Raw genomic sequence first — 20,081 nt, 5'->3', positions numbered from 1 at the left:
CATGCAATATAGCATCAAATTTGCCAAATCTCTAAAATAACACATACAAAATTGCCATGTGAAAAAGAAACGATATGAGTAATTTGCAAAAACGAGCCATGTTTTGGAGACGAGAAAAAAATACGAGAATTTCCCATGAGAATATATGAAACACTATTATTTAAAAAAAAATACCATGTGACAAAAAGGATACAATTACAAAATTGTCATGATTTGGAGGGAAATATTTGTTGATTACATGGCAACTAGTTTTAAAGATTATTGCCATGACAAAAAAAACTACCATGTACTGAAAAAGGTTAAAAAATGCCATATGACATAAATTGAAATTGATATGGTATAAAAATGATAAGAAATGCCATGGTCTGAAATAATGCCATGGTGTATAACATATACGATATAGCATGTCACAAATTTGAAATGGTGCACAAATAAATGCCATGCTACAATAAAATTGACATGGTCTGAATAGCAAAAATACCATGGCCTAATGAAAAAGTCGTTGGTCTAAAAAACCTTTTGTGCCACTTGACAAAAAAATAACATGGTGAAAAATATTTTTGCCAATGGTGTCACTAATGAAATTGCCATGATCTGAAGAATAATTTTTCCATGGTACATAACTTGAAATTGCCATGATCTAATCTTAAAAATGCCATCCTCTAGCTAAAAAATTTGTCATGGTACCTAAGATAAAACTACCATGTTATGTACATAACTTGAAATTGGCATGGTTTATTTTTTTTTAAATGGCATCCTCCAACTAAAAAAACCGCCATGGCACCCAGGTTCCAAAAATACACTAGAAAATTCTCTAGTGTATTACTCACGTGTAAAGTTTCAAGACAAAATAACTTGTGTGGAATTGTTGGTAAAAAGACAAAATTGCAGGTACAAACTATGTGACTAGTAAGATTAATATAGTATTCGTTTTGTTTTTATTCATTACGAAAACCATGAAAGTCATTTTGTCGCGATACTTTACACGTGAGTAATACAATAGAGAATGCTTGTTCCGACAAAAGTTTCACTTTTTTATTTTTTTACTATTAAAAAAACAATTCGAGTGCATCCAAACCTTTTTTGTCGAACATTTTATGATGTTATGATGATTATCTACATAATTGTCATGAGAATCAAATTGCCATGGCAACATTTAGGACATTATTGCAAAAAATTGCCATGTGAAAACATTTCAGAAAATACTCATACTACCCCCCCCACACACACACACACCACCACCACCACCACAACCACCAAGAACAGAAGATATACACACTTTGACATGTGAAAAAAACCAGGAAAAGTGCCATGAAAAAATAGTTGCCATGATCAAAGCATAATTTTACGATGGTTGCATGAATTGAAAATTTCCACGGTCTAATTTTGAAAAATCGTCATCCTCTTAACTAGTAAAAATGCCATGGTACCTAAAATAAAACTACCATGTTCTGAATAGTAAAAATGCCATGATCTGATTACTAAAAATGCACATGAGTCAAACACTTATATGATATTTTGGGGTGAGTTGGCATGGCCCAATGTTTTGAGTTTCCATCGCAACATATCACTTACAGAAAAAATCCTATGACCACAATAAAAAATCTATAAAAATGCCATCATACTATAAGAAACATATCACTTATACTATAATAAACAATTCTACAAATTGCCATGCGGATAAAATAATTCCATGTCATGTTAGTAGTACAAACAACAATTGCCATGGCAATTTTTTATTTGTTCTAAGCTAGAGCAAATTTGGTAGAACAATTGCAATGATCCATAAAAAGGAAGGCAAGTTTAGAGAGGTGAAGGACCTGGTAATTCCAGCAAGAACAGTAAACGAACTAAAATTATTTTAAAGAAAAAATAGTTGATATGCTAACAAGAATTCAACAAGGACACGATCTTTCCTTAGAGAGTAAATAGAGACTACATTGTAGTACGAGATGAAGAACAAATTATAAAGGTCCTCAGCTTCACCTCGGTGCTCTTATGCAGGCACGCCCACCGACTCTTGAGCCGCACGAAGGCATCCACGCCCACCTACCGGTTGCACCGGAGCTGGCCTCGAAGCTGGCTTTGACGTCGGTGGCTGCGGATTCACCGATCTGGCCACCAGAGGAAGCGTGTCATAAGGATGTAGCAAAGGGAGCCTCCGGGTACCCCGGGCTGCTCCGCAACTCTCACCACTCGGGCGGCTCGACGTCCACCCGTGGAGCACGAGTGGCGCGTGAGGCAGCGAGCAGTAACATGATGAGGCGGGGACGTGTGATGTGTGTGATGCGTCCAGCAGCGGACGATGACTCGTGACTCCGACGTGGTCATCATCGTCGCCCTCGTCGTGAATGTGCGTAACAAGTGTTCGACAAAATGTATGTGCCAAATGTAAGTTTTACTGCATTAATTTAGGGGATCGGTTAGAAACAACACCTTTTTAGGACCCCAATAGCCAGCCAACATTCAACATTTGCTGGAGGGGCGGCATTTGCGAATGTTTTTGCTGGCAATTTCTATAGGGATGCATGACAATTTCTTTAGAGACTCATGGTAGTTTCTGAAAAGAAGAAAATTTTGCGGTAAAAACAGGCAGAAAATGCCATCCGCTACCACCTAAAAATGCCACAAAACGTTTGTTTGCCATCCATCTCTTAGAGAACATTCGCTATATGATATTTTTGCTTTTTAGAGGATCAAATATACTCCTTTAGAAGATACTCAGTCATTTGCTCTTTTAAATTATCGAGGATCAGTTAGAGATACTCTAATGCAGCAAACAATAGTTCCACCAAGGTGATCTAACCTAGAATCAACCTACTTCTTATCCGCATATCTAAAATAACAAAACATAAAGACTAGAGGAAAACAAGAACAATTGCACAACAAAAGCACAACATTGTCAGTCATCGGGATCACTGCCCCCAGAGCTGAACCAAGATTTGCCGGCGCCCTATGACAACTGTTGCAAGGCCAGTTGAGAGTCTGAGACATTGACGGTGTAGCCGGAGAGAAGATGGATGATGGTGAAAGGTTGGTCAGCGACGAGGACAAACTTCTCCCCCGGCTTCACGAAATCGACGGCGTCAGAGACCCTCTCTACTCTCTCGTTGTTACACATACAGATGTAAGAGGACGTGCTCAGATGTTCAATGTAGTACACGTAACTTGCCTCAAAACACCTGGGAACTTATCGGCATCCACAACCAGGCACCTCCGATGGCCGACGAAGATGGCAAATGTGCCGATGCTCTGCATGAGCCAGAGCCCACGTGTCACCATGTCAAACTTGGAGATGCATGCTGATGTGGCCGTCTGTGGCTTGAAGACGAGCAGCATATGTGAAAGTGCAACTAATCTCCTGGTGGTTTTGGTAATTCATAACAACATATAGCTCATTGAACTAATATCCATCCAAGATAAATATTTCAGGATGCTCAATGATTGGCATGGCATGGACTAGAGATGTGGTGAAGGAAATATGCCCTAGAGGCAATAATAAAGTTGTTATTTTTATTTCCTTATATCATGATAAATGTTTATTATTCATGCTAGAATTATATTAACCGAAAACTTAGTACATGTATGAATACATAGAAAAACAGAGTGTCCTTAGTATGCCTCTACTTGACTAGATCGTTGATCAAAGATGGCTAAGTTTCCTGACCATAGACATGTGTTGTCATTTGATGAACGGGGTCCCATCATTAGAGAATGATGTGATGGACAAGACACATCCGTTACCTTAGCATAATGGTTGTTTAGTTTTATTTCTATTGCTTTCTTCATGACTTATACATATTCCTCTGACTATGAGATTATGCAACTCCCGAATACCGGAGGAACACCTTGTGTGCTATCAAACGTCACAACGTAACTGGGTGATTATAAAGATGCTCTACAGGTGTCTCCGAAGGTATTTGTTGAGTTGGCATAGATCAAGATTAGGATTTGTCACCCCGAGTTAGTTGCGGGATGATGCATTACAGAACGAGTAAAGGGACTTGCCGGTAACAAGATTGAACTAGGTATCATGATACCGACGATCAAATCTCGGGCAAGTAACATACCGATGACAAAGGGAATGACGTATGTTGTTATGCGGTTTGACCGATAAAGATCTTCATAGAATATGTAGGAGCCAATATGAGCAGCCAGGTTCCGCTATTGGTTATTGACCGGAGATGTGTCTCGGTCATGTCTACATAGTTCTCGAACCCGTAGGGTCTGCACGCTTAACGTTCGATGATGATTTGTATTATGAGTTATGTGTTTTGGTGACCGAAAGTTTGTTCGGAGTCCCGGATGAGATCACGGACATGACGAGGAGTCTCAAAATGGTCGAGATGTAAAGATTGATATATTGAAAGGTTATATACGGACACCGGAATGGTTCTGATAAGGTTCGGTGATTTTTCGAAGTACCGGGAGGCTACCAGAACCCCCCGAGAAATTTAATGGGCCTATTGGGCCATAGTGGAGAGAGGGAGGCTGCCACAGGAGGTGGCGCCCACCCCCCAAGCCCAATCCGAATTGGACAAGGGGTGGGGGCGCGACCCCCCTTTCCTTCTCCCTCTCCCTCCTTTCCCCTTTCCCCTTTCCGTTGATTGGAAGGAGGGGGCGAATCCTACTTGGACTAGGAGTCCAAGTAGGACTCCCCCCCTTGGCGCACCCCCTAGGGCCGGCCACTTCCTCCTCCCCCCTTTATATACGGGGGCAGGGGCACCCCAAAGGCACACCAAGATTTCTCTTAGCCGTGTGTGGTGCCCCCCTCCACAATTTACTCCTCCGGTCATATTGTTGTAGTGCTTAGGCGAAGCCCTACGCGAATGACATCACCATCACCATTACCACGCCGTTGTGCTGTCGGAACTCTCTCTCTCGACCCTCTACTAGATCAAGAGCTTGAGGGACGTCATCGAGCTGAATATGTGCTGAACACGGTGGTGTCGTACGTTCGGTACTTGGATCGGTTGGATCGTGAAGACGTTTGACTACATCAACCACGTTAACCTAACGCTTCCGCTTTCGATCTACGAGGGTACGTGGACACATTCTCCCCGTCTCGTTACTATGTATCTCCTAGATAGATCTTGCGTAATCTTAGGACAATTTTTGAAATTGCATGCTACGTTCCCTAACAGTGGCATCCAAGCCAGGTCTATGCGTAGATGATATGCACGAGTAGAACACAAAGAGTTGTGGGCGATAATAGTCATACTGCTTACCACCAATGTCTTACTTTGATTCGGCGGTATTGTTGGATGAAGCGGCCTGGACCGACATTACATGACCGTGTTCATGAGACTGGTTCTACCGACGTGCTTCGCACACAGGTGGCTGGCGGGTGTCTGTTTCTCCAACTTTAGTTGAATTGAGTTTGACTATGGCCGGTCCTTGTTGAAGGTTAAAACAACACACTTGACGAAAAATCGTTGTGGTTTTGATGCATAGGTAAGAACGGTTCTTGCTAGAAGCCCGTAGCAGCCACGTAAAACTTGCAACAACAAAGTAGAGGATGTCTAACTTGTTTTTGCAGGGCATGTTGTGATATGATATGGTCAAGACGTGATGAGATATAAATTGTTGTATGAGATGATCATGTTTTGTAAAAGTTATCGGCAACTGGCAGGAGCCTTATGGTTGTCGCTTTATTGTATGTAATGCAATCGCCATGTAATTGCTTTACTTTATCACTAAGCGGTAGCGATAGTCGTAGAAGCAATAGTTGGTGAGACGACAATGACGCTATGATGGAGGTCAAGGTGTCAAGCCGGTGACGATGGAGATCATGACGGTGCTTTAGAGATGGAGATCAAAGGCACAAAATGATGATGGCCATATCATGTCGCATATTTTGTTTGCATGTGATGTTTATCCTTTATGCATCTTATTTTGCTTTGTACGACAGTAGCATTATAAGATGATACCTCACTAAATTTCAAGGTACAAGTGTTCTCCCTGAGTATGCACCGTTGCTACAGTTCGCCGTGTCGAGACATCACGTGATGATCGGGTGTGATAAGCTCTACGTTCACATACAACAAGTGCAAGCCAGTTTTGCACGTGCAGAATACTCGGGTTAAACTTGACGAGCCTAGCATATGCAGATATGGCCTCGGAACACTGATACCAAAAGGTCGAACGTGAATCATATAGTAGATATGATCAACATAGTTATGTTCACCATTGAAAACTACTCCATCTCACGTGATGATCAGACATGGTTTAGTTTATATGGATCCGTGATCATTTAGATGACTAGAGGGATGTCTATCTAAGTGTGAGTTCTTAAGTAATATGATTAATTGAACTTTAATTTATCATGAACTTAGTACCTGATAGTTTTTGCATATCTATGTTGTTGTAGACCAATGGCCCGTGCTACCGTTCCCTTGAATTTTAATGCGTTCCTAGAGAAAGCTAAGTTGAAAGATGATGGTAGCAATTGCACAGACTGGGTCCGTAACTTGAGGATTATCCTCATTGGTGCATAGAAGAATTATGTCCTAGAAGCACCGCTAGGTGCAAGACCCACTGCAGGAGCAACTCTGGACGTTATGAACATCTGGCAGAGCAAAGCTGATGACTACTCGATAGTTCAGTGTGCCATGATTTATGGCTTAGAACCGGGACTTCAAAGATGTTTTGAACGTCATAGAGCATATGAGATGTTCCAGGAGTTGAAGTTAATATTTCAAGCAAATGCCCGAGTTGAGAGATATGAAGTCTCCAACAAGTTCTATAGCTTCAAGATGGAGGAGAATAGTTATGTCAGTGAACACATACTCAGAATGTCTGGGTACCATAACCACTTGACTCAGCTCGGAGTTAATCTTCCTGATGATAGTGTCATTGACAGAGTTCTTCAATCACTGCCACCAAGCTATAAAGGCTTCACGATGAACTATAATATGTAAGGGATGGAAAAGACAATTCCTGAGCTCTTCGTGATGCTAAAGGCTGCGGAGGTAGAAATCAAGAAGGAGCAACAAGTGTTGATGGTGAACAAGACCACTAGTTTCAAGAAAAAGGGAAAAGGGAAGAAGGGGAACTTCAAGAAGAACAGTAAGCCAGTTGTTGCTCAAGGGAAGAAGCCCAAGTCTGTACCTAAGCCTGAAACTGAGTGCTTCTACTACAAAGGGACTAGTCACTGGAAGTGGAACTGCCCCAAGTATTTGGCGGATAAGAAGGATGGCAAAGTGAAAGGTATATTTGATATACATGTTATTGATGTGTACCTTATTAATGCTCGTAGGAGCACCTGGGTATTTGATACTGGTTCTGTTGCTCATATTTGCAACTTGAAACAGGGGCTACAGATTAAATAAAGATTGGCTAAGGACGAGGTGACGATGCGCGTGGGAAATGGTTCGAAAGTCGATGTGACCGCCGTCGGCACGCTACCTCTACATCTACCATCGGGATCAGTTTTAGACCTAAATAATTGTTATTTGGTGCCAGCGTTGAGCATGAACATTATATCTGGATCTTGTTTGATGCGAGATGGTTATTCATTTTAATCAGAGAATAATGGTTGTTCTATTTATATGAGTAATATCTTTTATGGTCATGCACCCTTGATGAGTGGTCTATTTTTATTGAATCTCGATTGTAGTGATACACATATTCATAATATTAAAGCCAAAAGATGCAAAGTTAATAATGATAGTGCAACTTATTTGTGGCACTGCCGTTTAGGTCATATTGGTGTAAAGCGCATGAAGAAACTCCATGCCGATGGGCTTTTGGAATCACTTAATTATGAATCACTTGATGCTTGTGAACCATGCCTCATGGGCAAGATGACTAAGACTCCGTTCTCCGGAATAATGGAGCGAGCAACTGACTTATCGGAAATAATACATATTGATGTGTGCGGTCCGATGAGTGTTGAGGCTCGCGGCGGGTATCATTATTTTCTAATATTAACAGATGATTTAGATATGGGTATATCTACTTAATGAAACATAAGTCTAAAACATTTTAAAAGTTCAAAGAATTTCAGAGTGAAGTGGAAAATCATCGTAACAAGAAAATAAAGTTTCTACGATCTGATTGTGGAGGTGAATATTTGAATTATGAGTTTGGTCTTCATTTGAAACAATGTGGAATAGTTTCGCAACTCACGCCACATGGAAAACCACAACGTAATGGTGTGTCCGAACGTCATAACCGTACTTTATTAGATATGGTGCAATCTATGATGTCTCTTACCGATTTACCGCTATCATTTTGGGGTTATGCTTTAGAGACGATTGCATTCACGTTAAATAGGGCATCATCTAAATCCGTTGAGACAACACCATATGAACTGTGGTTTGGCAAGAAACCTAAGTTGTCGTTTCTTAAAGTTTGGGGTTGCGATGCTTATGTGAAAAAGCTTCAACCTGATAAACTCGAACCCAAATCGGAGAAATGTGTCTTCATAGGATACCCAGAAGAGACTGTTGGGTACACCTTCTATCAAAGATCCGATCTTCATGATAGAGAGTCTTATTTTGTCACTTTCATATACTAGTGGGAATTTCTCATTATGGAACTTGGCTTATATATTCCAATGATGGGATTCCTCAAATGCTCTAGGTCTTCATGAGCAAGCAAGTTGGATGCACACCCACTTAGTTTCTTTGATGAGCTTTCATATATTTATAGCTCTAGTGCATCCATTGCATGGCAATCCCTACTCCTTGCATTGACATCAATCAGTGGGCATCTCCATAGCCCATTGATTAGTCACGTCAATGTGAGACTTTCTCCTTTATGTCTTCTCACACAACCTCAACCATTATACTCTATTCCACCCATAGTGATATGTCCATGGCTCGTGCTCATATATTGCGTAAAAGTTGAAAGAGTTCGAAAAGGCTAAGTATGAAACAATTGCTTGGCTTTTCACCGGGGTTGTGCATGATGAGAGCATTTTGTGTGACGAAAATGAAGCATGGCCAAACTATATGATTTTGTAGGGATAAGCTTTCTTTGGCTGTGTTATTTTGATAAGACATAATTGATTGGTTAGCATGCTTGAAGTATTATTATTTTTATGTCAACATTAAACTTTTATCTTGAATCTTTCGGATCTGAACATTCATGCCACAATAAAGAAAATTACATTGAAGAATATGTTAGAAAGCATTCCACATCAAAAATTCTGTTTTTATCATTTACCTACTTGAGGACGAGCAGGAATTAAGCTTGGGGATGCTTGATACGTCTCCAACGTATCTATAATTTTTGATTGTTCCATGTTATTATATATTCTGTTTTGGATGTTTAGTGGGCTTTATTATACACTTTTATATTATTTTTGGGACTAACCTATTAACCCAAGGCCCAGTGCAAATTGCTGGTTTTTTTGCCTATTTCAGTGTTTCGCAGAAAAGGAATATCAAACGGAATCCAAACAGAATGAAACCTTCGGGAGCGTGATTTTTGGAACAAACATGATCCAGAGGACTTGGAGTGGACGTCAAGAAACAACCGAGGAGGCCCTGAGGCAGGGAGGCGTGCCCCCACCCTCATGGGCCCCTCGTGGCTCCACCGACCTACTTCTTCCTCCTATATATACTCATATACCCTGAAAACATCCAGGAGCACCAAGGAATCCTATTTCCACCGCCGCAACCTTCTGTACCCGTGAGATCCCATCTTGGGGCCTTTTCCGGCGCTCCGTCGGAGGGGGCATCAATCACGGAGGGCTTCTACATCAACACCATAGCCTCTCCGATGATGTGTGAGTAGTTTACCTCAGACCTTCGGGTCCATAGTTATTAGCTAGATGGCTTCTTCTCTCTCTTTAGATCTCAATACAAAGTTCTCCTCGATCTTCTTGGAGATCTATTCGATGTAACTCTTTTTGCGTGTGTTTGTCGAGATTCGATGAATTGTGGGTTTATGATCAAGATTATCTATGAACAGTATTTGAATCTCCTCTGAATTCTTTTATGTATGATTTGTTATCTTTGCAAGTCTCTTTGAATTATCGGTTTGGTTTGGCCTACTAGATTGGTCTTTCTTGAAATGGGAGAAGTGCTTAGTTTTGGGTTCAATCTTGTATTGCTCGATCCCAGTGACAGAAAGGGAAATGACACGTATTGTATTGTTGCCATCGAAGATAAAAGGATGGGGTTTATATCATATTGCTTGAGTTTACCCCTCTACATCATGTCAACTCTGTTCTTATGAACTTAATACTCTAGATGCATGCTGGATAGCGGTCGATGTGTGGAGTAATAGTAGTAGATGCAAAATTGTTTCGGTCTACTTGTCTCGGTCGTGATGCCTATATACATGATCATGCCTAGATATTCTCATAATTATTCTCTTTTCTATCAATTGCTCGATAGTAATTTGTTCACCCACCGTAATTCTTATGCTATCTTGAGAGAAGCCACTAGTGAAACCTATGCCCCCCGGGTCTATTCTCCATTATATTAATCTCACGTGAACAAGTTATTTCTGGCACCGTTTATTTTGTTATCTTTACTTTTAATCTTTATCATAAAAATACCAAAAATATTATCTTATCATCCCTATCAGATCTCACTCTCGTAAGTGACCGTGAAGGGATTGACAACCCCTTTATCGCGTTGGTTGCGAGGTTCTTATTTGTTTGTGTAGGTACGAGGGACTTGCGTGTGGCCTCCTACTGGATTGATACCTTGGTTCTCAAAAACTGAGGGAAATACTTACACTAGTTTGCCGCATCACCCTTTCCTCTTCAAGGGAAAACCAACGCAGTGCTCAAGAGGTAGCAAGCCGCAGTACTTAGCACTTGCTTGATATAAGGTAGTATCTCAGGACAGTTATTCAACACATACCAAACCATTTTGTCCAAATATTTAGGTTTGTCCTCTTGTTGACTCTTCCCTGTAACTCGAACAGAATAATCAAAAACATTGAGCCCGGGATTGTCTTCACCCACCTCTTCGCTAAGCTGATCAGCTGTTTCAATGTATTTTGAGCAGAATGTCAATGCTTTTGTAGAAATGTAGGCCTCTGCAATGGAACCCTCGGGTCTAGCTCTGTTCTTAACATAGCCCTTGAAAGTGCTGAGCCGCCTTTCAATAGGGTACATCTAGCCATACTGTACTGGACCTCTAAGTAGTGCCTCATCAGGTAGATGAACAGCCAAATGTACCATCACATCAAAGAAGGCTGGAGGATATATCTTCTCAAGGTCGCATAGGATAGTTGGTATCTTGTCTCTAAGACGCTCCAAAGCATCTACCCTGATATTTCTACTACAGAGTTCCCTGAAGAATTGTCCCAACTCTGCAACTGCTCTGTATAAGTCAGGGCGGCCCAATCCTCTAAGGATAACAGGTAAAACCCTTTGAAGTAGGACGTGGCAGTCATGAGTTTTCAACCCTTGTACCTTGTTTCCATCTGCACTGACTCTCCTTTCAGGGTTGGAAGCAAATCCATGTGGGAATCTCACACGTGACAGGACCTTGCAGAATTCTTTTGTTTTTGCCTTGTCCAAGACATACACAACTGGTGCCATATCCCGTGGTTTACCTTCATCTTGCACCCGCAAATCCTTTTTGATATCCAGGTGTGTCAAATCAATCCTAGATTTTAAGGTATCTTTCATCTTGCCTTCAATATTAAGAAGTGTGCCGATAATGTTGTCACATATATTTTTCTCGATGTGCATCACGTCAAGATTATGCTGCGGATCCAAATCTTTCCAATACTCCAAGTCCCACAAAGTGGACCTGCGGGTAAACAATAATCTCTCTTCTGCCCTGCCACGCTTCCTTTCCCGCTACCATTATCAGGATGGTTTCCTGGTGTAATATGCCTGACCTTCTATAATTCCACTTGCAACTCATCGGTGGTGAGCCTCTTTGGCGCATCGCAGTTTTCATGCTTTGCATTGAACACATGTCTTCGGTATTTTGTAGGATGCAGCTTGTCCTTGGCAAGGAAACGACGGTGTCCAATGTAACAGATTTTGCTAAGTATTGCGTATGACAGCGGATTCCCGTCACAGCGAACACATGCATTGCAACCATGTGTCATTCGCCCTGACATAGTGCCCAAAGCCGGATAATCATGGATGCACCAAATTATAACAGCACACCAAAAGAAATCAGCTGGTGGGCTGCTATATAGGTCTCGAGTGAGAACACCCCTCCATAGCTATTGAAGTTCCTCAACAAGAGGCTCCATGAATAAATCGAAATCCTTTCCAGGACTTTTTGGACCTGGGATGAGCAAGGCCATCATGTAGTTTGATTCTTTGGTGCAGACATTTGGAGGCATGTTGTAAGGGATAACAAGCACTGGCTGTTGGGGAACGTAGTAATTTCAAAAAAATTCCTACGCACACGCAAGATCATGGTGATGCATAGCAACGAGAGGGAAGAGTATCGTCCACGTACCCTCGTAGGCCGTAAGCAGAAGCATTATGAGAACGCGGTTGATGTAGTCGAACGTCTTCACGATCCGACCGATCCAAGTACCGACGCACGACACCTCCGAGTTCAGCACACGTCCAGCTCGATGACGTCGCACGAACGCCGGTCCAGCGGAGCTTCACGGGAGAGTTCCGTCAGCACGACGACGTGATGACAGTGATGATGTTGCTACCGATGCAGGGCTTCGCCTAAGCACCGCTACGATATGATCGAGGTGGATTATGGTGGAGGGGGGCTGCACACGGCTAAGGGATCAATGATCAACTTGTGTGTCCTAGGGTGCCCCCTGCCCTCGTATATAAAGGAGCAAGGGGGGAGGCCGGCCGGCCCCTGTAGGGCGCGCCAGGAGGAGGAGTCCTCCTCCTAGTAGGAGTAGGACTCCCCTTTCCTACTCCTACTAGGAGGAGGAAAGGAAGGGGGAAGAGGAGAAGGAAGGAGAGGGAGGAAAAGGGGGAAAGGGGGGCCGACCCCCTAGTCCAATTTAGTTTGGGCTAGGGGGGCCGCGCGCCCTGCCTCCTCACTTCCACCACTTGGCCCATGAGGCCCATTACTTCTTCCTCGTATTCCCGTAACTCCCCGGTACTCTGAAAAATACCCGAATCACTCGGAACCTTTCCGATGTCCGAATATAGTCGTCCAATATATCGATCTTTATGTCTCGACCATTTCGAGACTCCTCGTCATGTCCCCGATCTCATCCGAGACTCTGGACTACCTTTGGTACATCAAATCACATAAACTCATAATACCGATCGTCACCGAACGTTAAGCGTGCGGACCCTACGGGTTCGAGAACTATGTAGACATGACCGAGACACGTCTCCGGTCAATAACCAATAGCGGAACCTGGATGTTCATATTGGCTCCTACATATTCTACGAAGATCTTTATCAGTCAAACCACATAACACCATACGTTGTTCCCTTTGTCATCGGTACGTTACTTGCCCGAGATTCGATCGTCGGTATCTCAATACCTAGTTCAATCTCGTTACCGGCAAGTCTCTTTAATCGTTTACGTAATGCATCATCCCGCAACTAATTCATTAGTTGCATTACTTGCAAGGCTTATAGTGATGTGCACTACCGAGAGGGCCCAGGGATACCTCTCCGACAATCGGAATGACAAACCCTAATCTCGATCTATGCCAACTCAACAAGTACCATCGGAGACACCTGTAGAGCACCTTTATAATCACCCAGTTACATTGTGACGTTTGGTAGCACACAAAGTGTTCCTCCGGTAATCGGGAGTTGCATAATCTCATAGTTATAGGAACATGTATAAGTCATGAAGAAAGCAATAGCAGTAAACTAAAACGATCAAGTGCTAAGCTAACAGAATGGGTCAAGTCAATCACATCATTCTCCTAAGGATGTGATCCCGTTTATCAAATGACAACTCATGTCTATGGTTAGGAAACATAACCATCTTTGATCAACGAGCTAGTCAAGTAGAGGCATACTAGTGACACTTTGTTTATCTATGTATTCACACATGTATCATGTTTCCGGTTAATACAATTCTAGCATGAATAATAAATATTTATCATGAAATAAGGAAATAAATAATAACTTTATTATTGCCTCTAGGGCATATTTACTTCAGTCTCCCACTTGCACCAGAGTCAATAATCTAGATTACACAGTAATGATTCTAACACCCATGGAACCTTGGTGCTGATCATGTTTTGCTCGTGAGAGAGGCTTAGTCAATGGGTCTGCAACATTCAGATCCGCATGTATCTTTAAAATCTCTATGTCTCCCACCTGGACCTGATCACGGATGGAATTGAAGCGTCTCTTGATGTGTTTGGTTCTCTTGTGAAATCTGGATTCCTTTGCCAAGGCAATTACACCAGTATTGTCACAAAAGATTTTCATTGGACCCGATGCACTAGGTATGACACCTAGATTGTATATGAACTCCTTCATCGAGACTCCTTCATTTGCTGCTCCCGAAGCAGCTATGTACTCCGCTTCACACGTAGATCCCGCCATGATGCTTTGTTTAGAACTGCTCTAACCGACAACTCCACCGTTTAATATAAACACGTATCTGGTTTGCGCTTTAGAATCGTCCGGATCAGTGTCAAAGCTTGCATCGACGTAATCATTTACGACGAGCTCTTTATCACCTCCATAAATGAGAAACATATCCTTAGTCTTTTTCAGGTATTTCAGGATATTCTTGACTGTTGTCCAGTGATCCACTCCTGGATTACTTTGGTACCTCCCTACTAAACTAATAGCAAGGCACACATCAGGTCTGGTACACAACATTGCATACATGATAGAACCTATGGCCGAAGCATAGGGAATGGCTTTCATTTTCTCTCTATCTTCTGAAGTGGTCGGGCATTGAGTCTGACTCAACTTCACACCTTGTAACATAGGGAAGAACCCTTTCTCTGCTTGATCCATTTTGAACTTCTTCAAAACTTTATCAAGGTATGTGCTTTGTGAAAGTCCAATTAAGCGTCTTGATCTATCTCTATAGATCTTGATGCCCAATATATAAGCAGCTTCACCGAGGTCTTTCATTGAAAAATTCTTATTCAAGTATCCTTTTATGCTATTCAGAAATTCAGTATAATTTCCGATCAGCAATATGTCATCCACATATAATATCAGAAATGCTACAGAGCTCCCACTCACTTTCTTGTAAATACAGGCTTCTCTAAAAGTCTGTATAAAACCATATGCTTTGATCACACTATCAAAGCGTATATTCCAACTCCGAGATGCTTGCACTAGTCCATAAATGGATCGTTGGAGCTTACACACTTTGTTAGCACCTTTTGGATCGACAAAAACTTCTGGTTGCATCATATACAACTCTTCTCTAAGATATCCATTAAGGAATGTAGTTTTAACATACATTTGCCAAATTTCATAATCATAAAATGCGGCAATTGCTAACATGATTCGGACAGACTTAAGCATCGCTACGAGTGAGAAGGTCTCATCATAGTCAACTCCTTGAACTTGTCGAAAACCTTTTGCAACAAGTCGAGCTTTGAAGATAGTAACATTACCGTCAGCGTCAGTCTTGTTCTTGAAGATCCATTTATTCTCTATGGCTTGCCGATCATCAGGCAAGTCAACCAAAGTCCACACTTTGTTCTCATACATGGACCCCATCTCAGATTTCATGGCCTCAAGCCATTTGGCGGAATCTGGGCTCATCATCGCTTCCTCATAGTTCATAGGTTCGTCATGGTCAAGTAACATGACCTCCAGAACAGGATTACCGTACCACTCTGGTGCGGATCTTACTTTGGTTGACCTACAGGTTCGGTAGTAACTTGATCAGAAGTTTCATGATCATTATCATTAGCTTCCTCACTTACTGGTGTAGGAATAACTGGAACTGATTTCTGTGATGAACTACTTTCCAATAAGGGAGCAGGTACTATTACCTCATCAAGTTCTACTTTCCTCCCACTCACTTCTTTCGAGAGAAACTCCTTCTCTAGAAAGGATCCATTCTTAGCAACGAATATCTTGCCTTCGGATCTGTGATAGAAGGTGTACCCAACAGTCTCCTTTGGGTATCCTATGAAGACACATTTCTCCGATTTGGGTTCGAGCTTATCAGGTTGAAGCCTTTTCACATAAGCATCGCAGCCCCAAACTTTAAGAAATGACAACTTGGGTTTCTTGCCAAACCACAGTTCATAAGGTGTCATCTCAACGGATTTCGATGGTGCCCTATTTAACGTGAATGCAGCCGTCTCTAAAGCATAACCCCAAAATGATAGCGGTAAATCAACAAGAGACATCACAGATCGCACCATATCTAATAAAGTGCGGTTACGATGTTCGGACACACCATTACGCTGTGGTGTTCCGGGTGGCGTGAGTTGCGAAACTATTCCGCATTGTTTCAAATGAAGAGCAAACTCGTAACTCAAATATTCTCCTCCACGATCAGATCATAGAAACTTTATTTTCTTGTTACGATGATTTTCACTTCACTCTGAAATTCTTTGAACTTTTCAAATGTTTCAGACTTATGTTTCATCAAGTAGATATACCCATATCTGCTCAAATCATATGTGAAGGTAAGAAAATAACGATACCCGCCGCGAGCATCAACACTCATCGGACCGCATACATCAGTATGTATTATTTCCAACAAGTATGTTGCTCGCTCCATTGTTCTGGAGAACGGAGTCTTGGTCATCTTGCCCATGAGGCATGGTTCGCAAGCATCAAGTGATTCCAAAAGCCCATCAACATGGAGTTTCTTCATCCACTTTACACCAATATGACCTAAATGGCAGTGCCATAAATAAGTTGCACTATCACTATTAAACTTATATCTTTTGGCTTCAATACTATGAACATGTGTATCACTACTATCAAGATTTAGTAAAAATAGACCACTCATCAAGGGTGCATGACCATAAAAGATATTACTCATATAAATAGAACAACCATTATTCTCTGATTTAAATGAATAACCGTCTCGCATCAAACAAGATCCAGATATAATGTTCATGCTCAACGCTGACACCAAATAACAATTATTTAGGTCTAAAACTAATCCCAAAGGTAGATGTAGAGGTAGCGTGCCGACGGTGATCACATCGACTTTGGAACCATTTCCCACGCGCATCATCACCTCGTCCTTAGCCAATCTTCGCTTAATCTATAGCCCCTATTTCGAGTTGCAAATGTTACCAACTGAACCAGTATCAAATACCCGGGTGCTACTGTGAGCATTAGTAAGGTACACATCAATAACATGTATATCAAATATACCTTTCACTTTGCCATCCTTCTTCTCCGCCAAATACTTGGGGCAGTTCCGCTTCCAGTGACCAGTCCCTTTCCAGTAGAAGCACTCAGTCTCAGGCTTAGGTCCAGACTTGGGTTTCTTCACTTGAGCAGCAACTGGCTTGCTGTTCTTCTTGAAGTTCCCCTTCTTCCGTTTTTTCTTGAAACTGGTGGTCTTGTTGACCATCAACACTTGATGCTCTTTCTTGATTTTGACCTCCGCAGCCTTTAGCATTGCGAAGAGCTCGGGAATCGTCTTATCCATCCCTTGCATATTATAGTTCATCACGAAGCTCTTGTAGCTTGGTGGCAGTGATTGAAGAACTCTGTCAATGACACTATCATCAGGAAGATTAACTCCCAGCTGAGTCAAGTGGCTGTGGTACCCAAACATTTTGAGTATATGTTCACTGACAGAACTATTCTCCTCCACTTTGCAGCTGTAGAACTTACTGGAGACTTCATATCTCTCAATCCGGGCATTTTCTTGAAATATTAACTTCAACTCCTAGAACATCTCATATGCTCCATGACGTTCAAAACGTCGTTGAAGTCCCGGTTCTAACACTACAAAAAAAGACACTTCCGTGATGATACGTGTTTGTCATAGTAGGTCACGTTTTTTGTCATGCATGTACATCCATGACGATTTTATGACAGAATCAAGATAGTCATACCTGTGCTGTCGTAGAAGTGTTCCATGACATTACCAAAATTATCATCACGGAAGTGTCCACTTCCATGATGATAAATCGCGCGTCACAGAAGTGCTTTCGACAAGGGTGACCGACACGTGGCATCCACCGTAACGGGTCGCCGTTAAGCTATCGGGTCCGGTTTTGGATCCGATAACCCATTAACATCCCGGACCAATGGGAAAGTTCCACGTGTAACATTCTGATTGGCCGGAGGAAACACGTGTCAGCTCATCAGTGGGTCAGATAGGCGCCTATGGTATGTTGACGCGTGCGACGGCCCACCACCGGCCCATTTACCTTACAAAGGCTGGCTTGTTTGACTTGGTCAAAAGTTAGCGGGCTGGCCCATGAAAAGCTTGTTAACGGTCTCTTCGCAGATAGCCCATTTTACGGCCTGGTAACTCACAGCCCGTTAGGGCCTACCCGAAATCGGCCCAACAACATCATGTGGGCCGTCGAATATAACACCATCCCATTTCACTTTCGGCCCATGTATGGCCCACGATGTCTTTCGGCCCATTTGAGGCCTTCGTATCTTTAGGCCCTTTAAAGGCCCACGGTGACTCTAGCCCAGAATGAACAGTAAATTTCTTTGTGCCCGTTAATGACCCATGATTCACATGGGCCATTTCCAGCCCGTGTTAGCTTTCGGCCTACTGACGGCCCATACGTTCTTGGGCTCCTTTCGGGCCCTCGATTACTTCTGGCCCGTTACTGGCATGTTCCCCTAATGGGCCAAATTCGGCCCATCGCAAGAGTGGGCCCGTTCCTGGCTTGTTAACGTTGTCCAGTGATCCACTCCTGGATTACTTTGGTACCTCCCTGCTAAACTAATAGCTAGGCACACACCAGGTCTAGTACACAACATTGCATACATGATAGAGCCTATGGCTGAAGCATAGGGAACACTTTTCATTTTCTCTCTATCTTCTGCAGTGGTCGGGCATTGAGTCTTACTCAACTTCACACCTTGTAACACAGGCAAGAACCCTTTCTTAGCTTGATCCATTTTGAACTTTTTCAAAACTTTATCAAGGTATGTGCTTTGTGAAAGTCCAATTAAGCGTCTTGATCTATCTCTATAGATCTTGATGCCCAATATATAAGCAGCTTCACCGAGGTCTTTCATTGAAAAACTCTTATTCGAGTATCCTTTTATGCTATCCAGGAATTCTATATCATTTCCAATCAACAATATGTCATCCACATATAATATTAGAAATGCTACAGAGCTCCCACTCACTTTCTTGTAAATACATGCTTCTCCAAAAGTCTGTATAAAACCATATGCTTTGATCACACTAACAAAACGTTCATTCCAACTCTGAGAGGCATGCACCAGTCCATAAATGGATCGCTGGGGCTTGCACACTTTGTTACCACCCTTTGGATCGATAAAACCTTCAGGTTGCATCATAACAACTCTTCTTCCAGAAATCCATTCAGGAATGCAGTCTTCACATCCATTTGCCAAATTTCATAATCATCAAATGCGGCAATTGCTAACATGATTCAGACGGACTTAAGCATCACTACGGGTGAGAAAGTCTCATCGTAGTCAACTCCTTGAACTTGTCGAAAACCTTTCGCAACAAGTCAAGCTTTGTAGACAATAACATTACTGTCATCGTCAGTCTTCTTCCTGAAGATCCATTTATTCTCGATGGCTTGCCGATCATCGGGCAAGTCAACCAAAGTCCACACTTTGTTCTCATACATGGATCCCATCTCAGATTTCATGGCCTCAAGCCATTTTGCGGAATTTGGGCTCATCATCTCTTCCTCATAGTTCGTAGGTTCGTCATGGTCAAGTAACATGACCTCCAGAACAGGATTACCATACCACTCTGGTGCGGATCTTACTCTGGTTGACCTACGAGGTTCGGTAGTAACTTCACCTAAAGTTTCATGATCATCATCATCATTGGCTTTCTCACTAATTGGTGTAGGTGTCACAGGAACCGGTTTCTGTGATGAACTACTTTCCAATAAGGGAGCAGGTACATTTACCTCATCAAGTTCTACTTTCCTCCCACTCACTTCTTTCGAGAGAAACTCCATCTCTATAAAGGATCCATTCTTAGCAACAAATGTCTTGCCTTCAGATCTGTGATAGAAGGTGTACCCAATAGTGTCCTTTGGGTATCCTATGAAGACACATTTCTCCGATT

This window comes from Triticum urartu, chromosome 3A, assembly GCF_056163025.1.
Source record: "Triticum urartu cultivar PI428250 chromosome 3A, HENAU_Tu73, whole genome shotgun sequence".
NCBI lineage: Eukaryota > Viridiplantae > Streptophyta > Magnoliopsida > Poales > Poaceae > Triticum > Triticum urartu.
Note: the sequence above shows the minus strand (reverse complement) of the source record.